A 10,823-nucleotide genomic window follows, 5' to 3' on the forward strand; every position below is an offset into this window, starting at 1 on the left:
AGTCAGTACTGAGGGAGTGCCGCACTGTCAGAGGGACAGTGCTGAGGGAGTGCCGAACTGTCAGAGGGTTAGTACTGAGGGAATGCCGCACTGTCACAGGGTCAGTGCTGAGGGAGTGCCGCACTGTCAGAGGGTCAGTACTGAGGGAGTGCCGCACTGTCGGAGGGTCAGTGCTGAGGGAGTGCAGCTCTGTCAGAGGGTCAGTGCTGAGGGAGTGCTGCACTGTCTGGGGGTCCGTGTTGAGGGAGTGCTGCACTGTCAGAGGGTCAGTGCTGAGGGAGTGTCGCACTGTTTGAGGGTCAGTACTGAGGGAGTGCCGCACTGTCGGAGCGTCAGTGCTGAGGGGGTGCCGCACTGTCAGAGGGTCAGTGCTGAGGGAATGACACACTATTGGAGGGTCAGTGCTGAGGGAGTGATACACTGTCGGAGGGTCAGCATTGAGGGAGTGCTACACTGCCAGAGGGCCAGAGTTGAGGGAGTGTTGTATTGGGTCTGACAACTCAAGTGAATATTAGAGATTCCCAAACATTATTTAAATGATTAGAGGAGAATATACCCGCTCCCTTGAGGTCTAACATGCCTAACCCATTCATCCTGATCATAATCAGAAAGTTGATCGTGTTCGGTCGGTCTGAGACTTCAGGCAGCTCCTAAGTTACTGCAGCAAGAAACCTCTGAAACAATCCCTTGGCTGTAAGTACATAGGAACATACTGGAGTGGTGATAGGCGCTATCAAAATGCATGTTTCGTTCTTCCTGTCCTTTGCTGATTGTCTTGTCGGGTGTGCGTGGGAAAGCAGTGTATGGGCAAAGCAGGGTCAGAGACCAAAAAAACGGCAAATGCTGGAATCCGAGGTAGACAGGCAGTAGGCTGGAAAAACACAGAAAAGCAGGCAGCATCAGGAGGGAGAGGGACACAGCAAGGCAGGCAGTATCAGGAGGGAGAGGGACACAGCAAGGCAGGCAGCATCAGGAGGGAGAGGGACACAGCAAGGCAGGCAGCATCAGGAGGGAGAGGGACACAGCAAGGCAGGCAGTATCAGGAGGGAGAGGGAACACAGCAAGGCAGGCAGTATCAGGAGGGAGAGGGACACAGCAAGGCAGGCAGCATCAGGGGGGAGGGGGACACAGCAAGGCAGGCAGTATCAGGAGGCTGGGGCAACATAGCAAGGCAGGCAGTATCAGGAGGGAGGGGGACACAGCAAGGCAGGCAGCATCAGGAGGGAGAGGAACACAGCAAGGCAGGCAGCATCAGGAGGGAGAGGGACACAGCAAGGCAGGCAGTATCAGGAGGGAGGGGGACACAGCAAGGCAGGCAGTATCAGGAGGGAGAGGGACACAGCAAGGCAGGCAGTATCAGGGGGGGAGAGGGACACAGCAAGGCAGGCAGTATCAGGAGGGAGAGGAACACAGCAAGGCAGGCAGCATCAGGAGGGAGAGGGACACAGCAAGGCAGGCAGTATCAGGAGGGAGGGGGACACAGCAAGGCAGGCAGTATCAGGAGGGAGGGGGACACAGCAAGGCAGGCAGTATCAGGAGGGGGAGGGAACACAGCAAGGCAGGCAGCATCAGGAGGGAGGGGAACACAGCAAGGCAGGCAGTATCAGGAGGGAGAGGAATACAGCACTTCTGTAATCTCTTTTTAAATGGAGTTCAACCCTGTCAAGTGTAAGGTTGTCCATTTTGGAAGGACAAATAAGAATGCGGAATACAGGGTTAACGGTAGGGTTCTTAGTCAGGTGGAGGAGCAGAGGGATCTTGGGGTCTATGTTCATAGATCTTTGAAAGTTGCCACTCAGGTGGATAGAGCTTGTAAGAAGGCCTATTGTGTATGAGCGTTCATTAGCAGAGGGATTGAATTCAAGAGTCGTGAGGTGATGTTGCAGCTGTACAGGACCTTGGTAAGGCCACATTTGGAGTACTGTGTGCAGTTCTGGTCGCCTCACTTTAGGAAAGATGTGGAAGCTTTGGAGAGGGTGCAGAGAAGATTTACCAGGATGTTGCCTGGAATGGAGAATAGGTCGTACGAGGATAGGTTGAGAATGCTAGGCCTTTTCTCATTGGAACAGCGAAGGATGAGGGGTGACTTGATAGAGGTTTATAAGATGATCAGGGGAATAGATAGAGTAGACAGTCAGAAACTTTTTCCCCGGGTACAACAGAGTGTTACATGGGGACATAAATTTAAAGTGAAGGGTGGAAGGTATAGGGGAGATGTCAGGGGTGGGTTCTTTAAACAGAGAGTGGTGGGGGCATGGAATGCGCTGCCTGTGGGAGTGGCAGAGTCAGAATGATTGGTGACCTTTAAGCGGCAATTGGATAGGTACATGGATGGGTGCTTAAGCTAGGAGAAATGTTCGGCACAATATCGTGGGCCGAATGGCCTGTTCTGTACTGTATTGTTCTATGTTCTTGGTTCTAGCAAGGCAGGCAGCATCAGGAGGGAGAGGGACACAGCAAGGCAGGCAGCATCAGGAGGGAGGGGGACACAGCAAGGCAGGCAGCATCAGGAGGGAGGGGGACACAGCAAGGCAGGCAGCATCAGGAGGTGGAGAAGTTTTGGGTATAACCGTTTTTCAGGAGTCCTAATGCTGCCAGGTTTGCAGTGGTGATCTGGGATTTTATCCGTTCTCCTGGTGATTTGGTTGTCGTTGGACTGGAGATCAGTAATCCGTGTGAGAGTGGTTCAGCAGTGTCACAGTTAATGCCTTGTGTCTGTGTTGCTGGAGGAGCCTCTGATGTGGAGCGCACCATTTGCAGTGTAAAGGCAGGAGGTTGAATGCTGTGAGGCAAACGTTCCCCTGGATGCAGAAGGGGTGGAAGCTGACTGTCTGTCTTGGTTCGTCCCCAGCCTGGGAGGTAGGAAATACCCCCCCTCCCCTCCACCCTACTCTACAGAGCGGAGAGGAAGGGGCAGGTTGGCTAAAGGCGAAATGAGGAGTGGGGATGGTGAGGGTTAATGCCGGGAACTGTGAAACAGTCTAGTGTTTAAGGGGGACTCCCTCTCTCTCTCTCTCTCTCAGTTCTTTCAGCTCGTTGGTCGGGTCTGAGAGAGTGAGGTAATATTCCAGTATCTGTTTCTGTTAGAGTTTTTGTTATTGTTGTGGGTATTGGCAGCTCTCTGGTCCCAGAGCACAAGAGGGTGGGAGGCAGGTCTATGAGGAGGAGCTGAGGGGGTTGGGGAGGAGTGGGAGAGGGAGGGGTTGGTGTGTAACACTGAGGAAAAATAAAGGAGTGGGATGTAGGGAGGGAGTAAGTGAAGAGAGAGAGAGAGAGAGAAAACGAGAGACGGAGATTAAAGCACCACATGAACGATGGTGAGTACCCTTTCATTTCTGTACCTGTTTACCATGGTTTAGGACCAAGACTGAAATATACTGGGGGAAGGCATTTGTATAAACAAGGCAGTTGGACTGGGATTTGAGACCCCCCTCACCTCCCAGGAGGGAGAGTTGGTAGAATGTGATGTTTTTCTTTCTGGGTCTGGAGATCACCAGCAGAGAGAGAGAGAAAGAGAGAGAGAGAGAGGTTGAAATCAGGATTTAATTATCTCTGTCTCTCTCTCTCTCTGGCTTCTATCAGTGAGGACACCTCGCTGCTCTCAATATGATCAAAAGGCAGTTTTTGTTTTGAACAGGCCAAGCTGTCAGGGACAATGAGGGGTTGACAGCAATGGGGGTCTCGGTGCATACAGAGTCGGGGGGGGGTGGGGGGGGTGGTTGGGGAGTGTCAGGTTTCTGGGGAGGGGGATGAAGAGAAGGCAGCCCGTTGTTAATGTCCGCCTTTAAAATCTGCACAGGGCCACGGACAGAGAAAGTCAGGGAGAAACAACAGAGGCAGGAGCTTGTTTTAAACAACAAGACAACGCAGGTCTCACTGGAGTCTCCTGTCATTGTTCTCTCTAATTCAGACCCTAGATTACACACAGGAAGGCTCCTTCCAGTCTCTGGTTCAATGGCATTATGGAAATCATCACGTCTGAATTGTTTACTGTTTAAAATTAAATGAAAAATAATCTGTATTTTCAGAGACTGTGAGTGTGTGAGGGGAGGGAGGGAGAGGGAAACCATGCAGGAGAGAGGGAACGATGAATTGAAACAATAGAATGAGAGTGGAGTGGGTTATCTCTGTGTGTGTATGTGTGTGTGTGTGTGTGTGAGGGGGTGTGTCAGTGTGTTTTGGGAGTGTGGGGGTGTGTGTTGGGATGTGTGTGGGTGTGAGTCAGTGTGTGTGTGGGTGTGTGTCAGTGTGTGTGGGTGTGTGTTGGTGTGTGTGGGTGTGAGTCAGTGTGTGTTCAGGGGTGATGGTGTTTGAGTCGCTGTGCGTTCGGGTGTGTGTGGGTGAGTGTCGGTGTGTATGGATGTGTGTTGGTGTGTGTGGGTGTGAGTCAGTGTGAGTCACTGTGTGTTGGGGTGTGTGTGGGTGAGTGTCGGTGTGTGTGGGTGTGAGTCAGTGTGTGTTCGGGTGTGTGTGGGTGTGAGTCAGTGTGAGTCACTGTGTGTTGGGGTGTGTGTGGGTGAGTGTCGGTGTGTGTGGGTGTGAGTCAGTGTGTGTTCGGGTGTGTGTGGGTGTGAGTCAGTGTGCGTTCGGGGGTGATGGTGTGTGAGTCACTGTGTTGGGGTGTGTGTGGGTGTGTGTTGGTGTGTGTGGGTGTGAGTCAGTGTGGGTTCAGGGGTGATGGTGTGTGAGTCACTGTGTGTTGGGGTGTGTGTGGGTGAGTGTCGGTGTGTGTGGGTGTGTGTTGGTGTGTGTGGGTGTGAGTCAGTGTGTGGCCAGGGGTGATGGTGTTTGAGTCAGTGTGTGTTCGGGTGTGTGTGGGTGTGAGTCAGTGTGTGTTCAGGGGTGATGGTGTGTGAGTCACTGTGTGTTCGGGTGTGTGTGGGTGTGAGTCAGTTTGGGTTGGGGGTGTGGGTGAGTGTCAGTGTTTGTTGGGGTGTGTGTTGGTATGTGTGTCAGTGTGTGTTGGGGTGTGTGTGTGTCTGTGTGTGGCGGTGTGTGTGTGAGTCAGTGTGTGTTGGGGTGTGTGTGGGTGCATGTGAGTCAGTGTGTGTTGGGGTGTGTGTGGGTGTGTGTGTGTCAGTATGTGTTGGGGATGTGGGTGTGTGTCAGTATGTGTTGGGGTGTGTGGGTATATGTCGGTTTGTGTGTGGGTGTGTGTTGGGGTGTGTGTGTGTGTTGGGGTGTGTGTCCATGTCAATGGGTGTTGGGGTGTGTGGGTGTGTGTCAGTGTGTGTTGGGGTGTGAATCAGTGTGTGTTGGGGTGTGTCAGTGTGTGTTGGGGTGTGTGAGTGTAAGGGTGTGTGTTGGGGTGTGTGTGTGTCAGTGTGTGTTTGGGGTGAGGGTGTGTGTGTCAGTGTGTGTTGGGGTGTGTGGGTATATGTCAGTGTGTGTTAGGGTGTGTGGGTGTGTGTCAGTATGTGTTGGGGGTGTGGGGGTGTGTCAGTGTGTGTTGGGGTGTGTGGATGTGAGTCAGTGTTGTGTGGGTGAGTGTCAGTGTGTGTTGGGGGTGTGGGTGTGTGTCAGTGTGTGTTGGAGGGTGTATGTCAGTGTGTGTTGGGGGTGTGTGGATGTTGGGGTATGTGGGTGTATGTGTTAGGGTGTGTGTCAGTGTGTGTTGGGGTGTGTGTCAGTGTGTGTTGAGGTGTGTGGGTGTATGTCACTGTGCTGGGGGGTGTGTGGATGTGTGTGTGAGTGTGTGTTGAGGTGTGTGGTGTGTGTGAGTGTGTGTTGGGGTCTGTGGATGTGTGTGTCAGTGTGTGTTGGGGTGTGTGTGTGTTGGGGTGTGTGGGTATGTGTATGTGTTCGGGTGTGTGGGTGTGTATGTGTTTGTGTGTATTGGGGGTGTGTGTGTGTGTTGGGGTTTGTGGGTGTGTGGGTGTGTGTCAGTGTGTGGTGGGGTGTGTGGGTGTGTGTGTTGGGGTGTGGGTGTGTGTCAGTGTGTATTGAGGTGTGTGGGTGTGTGTGTTGGGGTGTGGGTGTGTGTCAGTGTGTGTTGAGGTGTGTGGGTGTGTGTTGGGGTGTGGGGTGTGTCAGTGTGTGTTTGGGTGAGGGTGTGTGTGTCAGTGTGTGTTGGGGTGTGAGTGTGTGTCAGTGTGTGTTGGGGTATGTGGGTGTGTGTCAGTGTGTGTTGGGGTATGTAGGTGTATGTGTTGGGGTGTGGGTGTGTGTCAGTGTGTGTTGAGGTGTGTGGGTGTGTGTTGGGGTGTGGGGTGTGTCAGTGTGTGTTTGGGTGAGGGTGTGTGTGTCAGTGTGTGTTGGGGTATGGGTGTGTGTCAGTGTGTGTTGGGGTATGTGGGTGTGTGTCAGTGTGTGTTGGGTATGTGGGTGGTTGTCAGTGTGTATTGAGGTGTGTGGGTGTGTGTGTTGGGGTGTGGGATGAGTCAGTGTGTGTTTGGGTGAGGGTGTGTGTGTCAGTGTGTGTTGGGGGTGCGTGTCAGTGTGTGTTGGGGTGTGGGTGCGTATCAGTGTGTGTTGGGGTATGTGGGTGTGTGTCAGTGTGTATTGAGGTGTGTGGGTGTGTGTGTTGGGGTGTGGGTGTGTGTTGGGGTGTGGGGTGTGTCAGTGTGTGTTAGGGTGTGTGGGTGTGTGCCAGTGTGTGTCAGTGTGTGTTGGGGTGTGTGTCAGTGTGTGTTTGGGTGTGTGTCAGTGTGTGTTGGGGTGTGTCAGGGTGTGTGGGTGTGTGTCAGTGTATGTCAGGGTGTGTGTCAGTGTGTGTTAGGGCGTGTGGGTGTGTGTCAGTGTGTGGTGTGATGTGTGGGTGTGTGGGTGTGTGTGTTGGGGTGTGGGTGTGTGTCAGTGTGTCTTGAGGTGTGTGGGTGTGTGTTGGGGTGTGGGTGTGTGTCAGTGTGTGTTGAGGTGTGTGGATGTGTGTGTTGGGGTGTGGGTGTGTGTCAGTGTGTGTTGAGGTGTGTGGGTGTGTGTTGGGGTGTGGGTGTGTGTCAGTGTGTGTTGAGGTGTGTGGGTGGGTGTTGGGGTGTGGGTGTGTGTCAGTGTGTGTTGAGGTGTGTGGGTGTGTGTTGGGGTGTGGTTGTGTGTCAGTGTGTGTTGAGGTGTGTGGGTGTGTGTGTTGGGGTGTGGGTGTGTGTCAGTGTGTGTTGAGGTGTGGGGGTGTGTGTGTTGGGGTGTGGGTGTGTGTCAGTGTGTGTTGAGGTGTGTGGGTGGGTGTTGGGGTGTGGGTGTGTGTCAGTGTGTGTTGAGGTGTGTGGGTGTGTGTGTTGGGGTGTGGGTGTGTGTCAGTGTGTGTTGAGGTGTGTGGGTGGGTGTTGGGGTGTGGGTGTGTGTCAGTGTGTGTTGAGGTGTGTGGGTGTGTGTGTTGGGGTGTGGGTGTGTGTCAGTGTGTGTTGAGGTGTGTGGGTGGGTGTTGGGGTGTGGGTGTGTGTCAGTGTGTGTTGAGGTGTGTGGGTGTGTGTGTTGGGGTGTGGGTGTGTGTCAGCGTGTGTTTGGGTGAGGGTGTGTGTGTCAGTGTATGTTGGGGGGGTGTCAGTGTGTGTTGGGGTGTGGGTGTGTGTCAGTGTGTGTTGGGGGTGTGAGTCAGTGTTGTTGGGGTGTGTCTATGTGTTGGGGTGTGTGGGTGTGTGTCAGTGTGTATCAGTGTGAGTTGGGTGTGTGTCAGTGTGTGTTAGGGTGTGTTGAGGTGTGTGTCAGTGTGTGTTGGGGTGTGTCAGGGTGTGTGGGTGTGTGTCAGGGTGTGTGTCCGTGTGTGTTAGGGTGTGTGGGTATGTGTCAGTGTGTGTTGGTGTGTGTGTGTGTCAGTTGTGTCAGTGTGTGTTGGGGTGTGTGGGTGTGTGTCAGTGTGTGTTGGGGTGTGTGAGTGTGTGTCAGTGTGTGTTGGTGTGTGTGTGTGTGTGTCAGTTGTGTCAGTGTGTGTTGGGGTGTGTGGGTGTGTGTGAGTGTGTGTTGAGGTGTGTGGTGTGTGTGAGTGTGTGTTGAGGTGTGTGGTGTGTGTGAGTGTGTGTCAGTGTGTATTGGGGTGTGTGAGTGTGTGTCAGTGTGTGTTGGGGTGTGTGGGTGTGTGTCAGTGTGTGTTGGGGTGTGTGTTGGGGTGTGTGAGTGTGTGTCAGTGTGTGTTGGGGTGTGTGGGTGTGTGTCAGTGTGTGTTGGGGTGTGTGTCAGTGTGTGTTAGGGTGTGTGGGTGGGTGTCAGTGTGTGTTAGGGCGTGTGGGTGTGTGTCAGTGTGTGTTGGGGTGTGTGGGTGTGTGTCAGTGTGTGTTGGGGTGTGTATTGGGGTGTGTGAGTGTGTGTCAGTGTGTGTTGGGGTGTGTGGGTGTGTGTCAGTGTGTGTTGTGGTGTGTGTCAGTGTGTGTTAGGGCGTGTGGGTGTGTGTCAGTGTGTGTTGGGGTGTGTGGGTGTGTGTCAGTGTGTGTTGGGGTGTGTGTCAGTGTATGTCAGTGTGTGTTGGGGTGTGTGTCAGTGTGTGTTGGGGTGTGTGGGTGTGTGTCAGTGTGTGTTGGGGTGTGTGTTGGGGTGTGTGGGTGTGTGTCAGTGTGTGTTGGGGTGTGTGGGTGTGTGTCAGTGTGTGTTGGGGTGTGTGGGTATGTGTCAGTGTGTGTTGGGGTGTGTGTTGGGGTGTGTGAGTGTGTGTCAGTGTGTGTTGGGGTGTGTGGGTGTGTGTCAGTGTGTGTTGGGGTGTGTGTTGGGGTGTGTGAGTGTGTGTCAGTGTGTGTTGGGGTGTGTGGGTGTGTGTCAGTGTGTGTTGGGGTGTGTGTCAGTGTTTGTTGGGGTGTGTGTCAGTGTGTGTTGGGGTGTGTGGGTGTGTGTCAGTGTGTGTTGGGGTGTGTGTTGGGGTGTGTGAGTGTGTGTCAGTGTGTGTTGGGGTGTGTGGGTGTGTGTCAGTGTGTGTTGGGGTGTGTGTTGGGGTGTGTGAGTGTGTGTCAGTGTGTGTTGGGGTGTGTGGGTGTGTGTCAGTGTGTGTTGGGGTGTGTGTCAGTGTTTGTTGGGGTGTGTGTCAGTGTGTGTTGGGGTATGTGGGTGTGTGTCAGTGTGTGTTGGGGTGTGTGTTGGGGTGTGTGGGTGTGTGTCAGTGTGTGTTGGGGTGTGTGGGTGTGTGTCAGTGTGTGTTGGGGTGTGTGTTGGGGTGTGTGAGTGTGTGTCAGTGTGTGTTGGGGTGTGTGGGTGTGTGTCAGTGTGTGTTGGGGTGTGTGTTGGGGTGTGTGAGTGTGTGTCAGTGTGTGTTGGGGTGTGTGGGTGTGTGTCAGTGTGTGTTGGGGTGTGTGTCAGTGTTTGTTGGGGTGTGTGTCAGTGTGTGTTGGGGTGTGTGTCAGTGTATGTCAGTGTGTGTTGGGGTGTGTGGGTGTGTGTCAGTGTGTGTTGGGGTGTGTGTCAGTGTGTGTTGGGGTGGGGTGAGTGAGGGTGGTGGACCAGGCTCTTGTTGGGTGTTTCTGTGTGAATGGGCCCAATCCCAATTCCGGACATCAGCAGTGCAAGGACCAGGGTCAGGGTTAGGGACAGGGTTAGGGTTAGGGACAGGGTCAGGGTTAGGGTTAGGGTTAGGGACAAGGGTTAGGGTTAGGGACAAGGGTCAGGGTTAGGGACAGGGTTAGGGTTAGGGACAGGGTTAGGGTTAGGGACAAGGGTTAGGGTTAGGGACAAGGGTCAGGGTTAGGGACAGGGTCAGGGTTAGGGTTAGGGACAAGGGTTAGGGTTAGGGACAAGGGTCAGGGTTAGGGACAGGGTCAGGGTTAGGGACAAGGGTTAGGGTTAGGGACAGGGTTAGGGTTAGGGACAAGGGTTAGGGTTAGGGACAAGGGTCAGGGTTAGGGACAGGGTCAGGGTTAGGGACAAGGGTTAGGGTTAGGGACAGGGTTAGGGTTAGGGACAAGGGTTAGGGTTAGGGACAGGGTCAGGGTTAGGGACAAGGGTTAGGGTTAGGGACAGGGTTAGGGTTAGGGACAAGGGTTAGGGTTAGGGACAGGGTCAGGGTTAGGGACAGGGTTAGGGTTAGGGACAAGGGTTAGGGTTAGGGACAGGGTCAGGGTCAGGGACAGGGTCAGGGTTAGGGACAGGGTCAGGGTTAGGGACAAGGGTTAGGGTTAGGGACAGGGTCAGGGTTAGGGACAGGGTCAGGGTTAGGGACAGGGTCAGGGTCAGGGACAGGGTCAGGGTTAGGGACAAGGGTTAGGGTTAGGGACAGGGTCAGGGTTAGGGACAAGGGTTAGGGTTAGGGACAAGGGTTAGGGTTAGGGACAAGGGTTAGGGTTAGGGACAGGGTCAGGGTTAGGGACAGGGTTAGGGTTAGGGACAGGGGTCAGGGTTAGGGACAGGGTTAGGGTTAGGGACAGGGTTAGGGTTAGGGACAGGGTTAGGGTTAGGGACAAGGGTTAGGGTTAGGGACAGGGTCAGGGTTAGGGACAGGATTAGGGTTAGGGACAGGGTCAGGGTTAGGGACAGGGTTAGGGTTAGGGACAGGGTCAGGGTTAGGGACAGGGTCAGGGTCAGGGACAGGGTCAGGGTCAGGGACAGGGTCAGGGTTAGGGACAGGGTTAGGGTTAGGGACAGGGTTAGGGTTAGGGACAAGGGTTAGGGTTAGGGACAGGGTCAGGGTTAGGGACAGGGTTAGGGTTAGGGACAAGGGTTAGGGTTAGGGACAGGGTCAGGGTTAGGGACAGGGTTAGGGTTAGGGACAGGGGTCAGGGTTAGGGACAGGGTCAGGGTTAGGGACAGGGTTAGGGTTAGGGACAGGGTCAGGGTTAGGGACAGGGTCAGGGTTAGGGACAGGGTTAGGGTTAGGGACAGGGGTCAGGGTTAGGGACAGGGTCAGGGTTAGGGACAGGGTTAGGGTTAGGGACAGGGGTCAGGGTTAGGGACAGGGTCAGGGTTAGGGACAG

General features: G+C 54.2%; 1 protein-coding gene across 3 annotated transcripts in view; it reads left to right on the forward strand.

Annotated features, from left to right (window-relative positions):
* Positions 1-2,713: 2,713 nt before the first annotated feature.
* The window catches only part of tmem198ab (transmembrane protein 198ab), a 140,339-nt gene continuing 132,229 nt past the window's right edge, over positions 2,714-10,823 (forward strand). The window contains exon 1 of one of the 3 annotated variants that reach the window (XM_072579990.1): positions 2,714-2,859. The gene's annotated coding sequence lies outside the window, so the exon portion shown is untranslated. Of the gene's footprint in view, positions 2,860-2,909; positions 3,060-3,200; positions 3,318-10,823 lie in introns of those variants that run through there. The other 2 variants (XM_072579991.1, XM_072579989.1) reach the window with 2 other exon arrangements.

This window comes from Chiloscyllium punctatum, chromosome 10 (assembly GCF_047496795.1).
Source record: "Chiloscyllium punctatum isolate Juve2018m chromosome 10, sChiPun1.3, whole genome shotgun sequence".
Taxonomy (NCBI): Eukaryota; Metazoa; Chordata; class Chondrichthyes; order Orectolobiformes; family Hemiscylliidae; genus Chiloscyllium; species Chiloscyllium punctatum.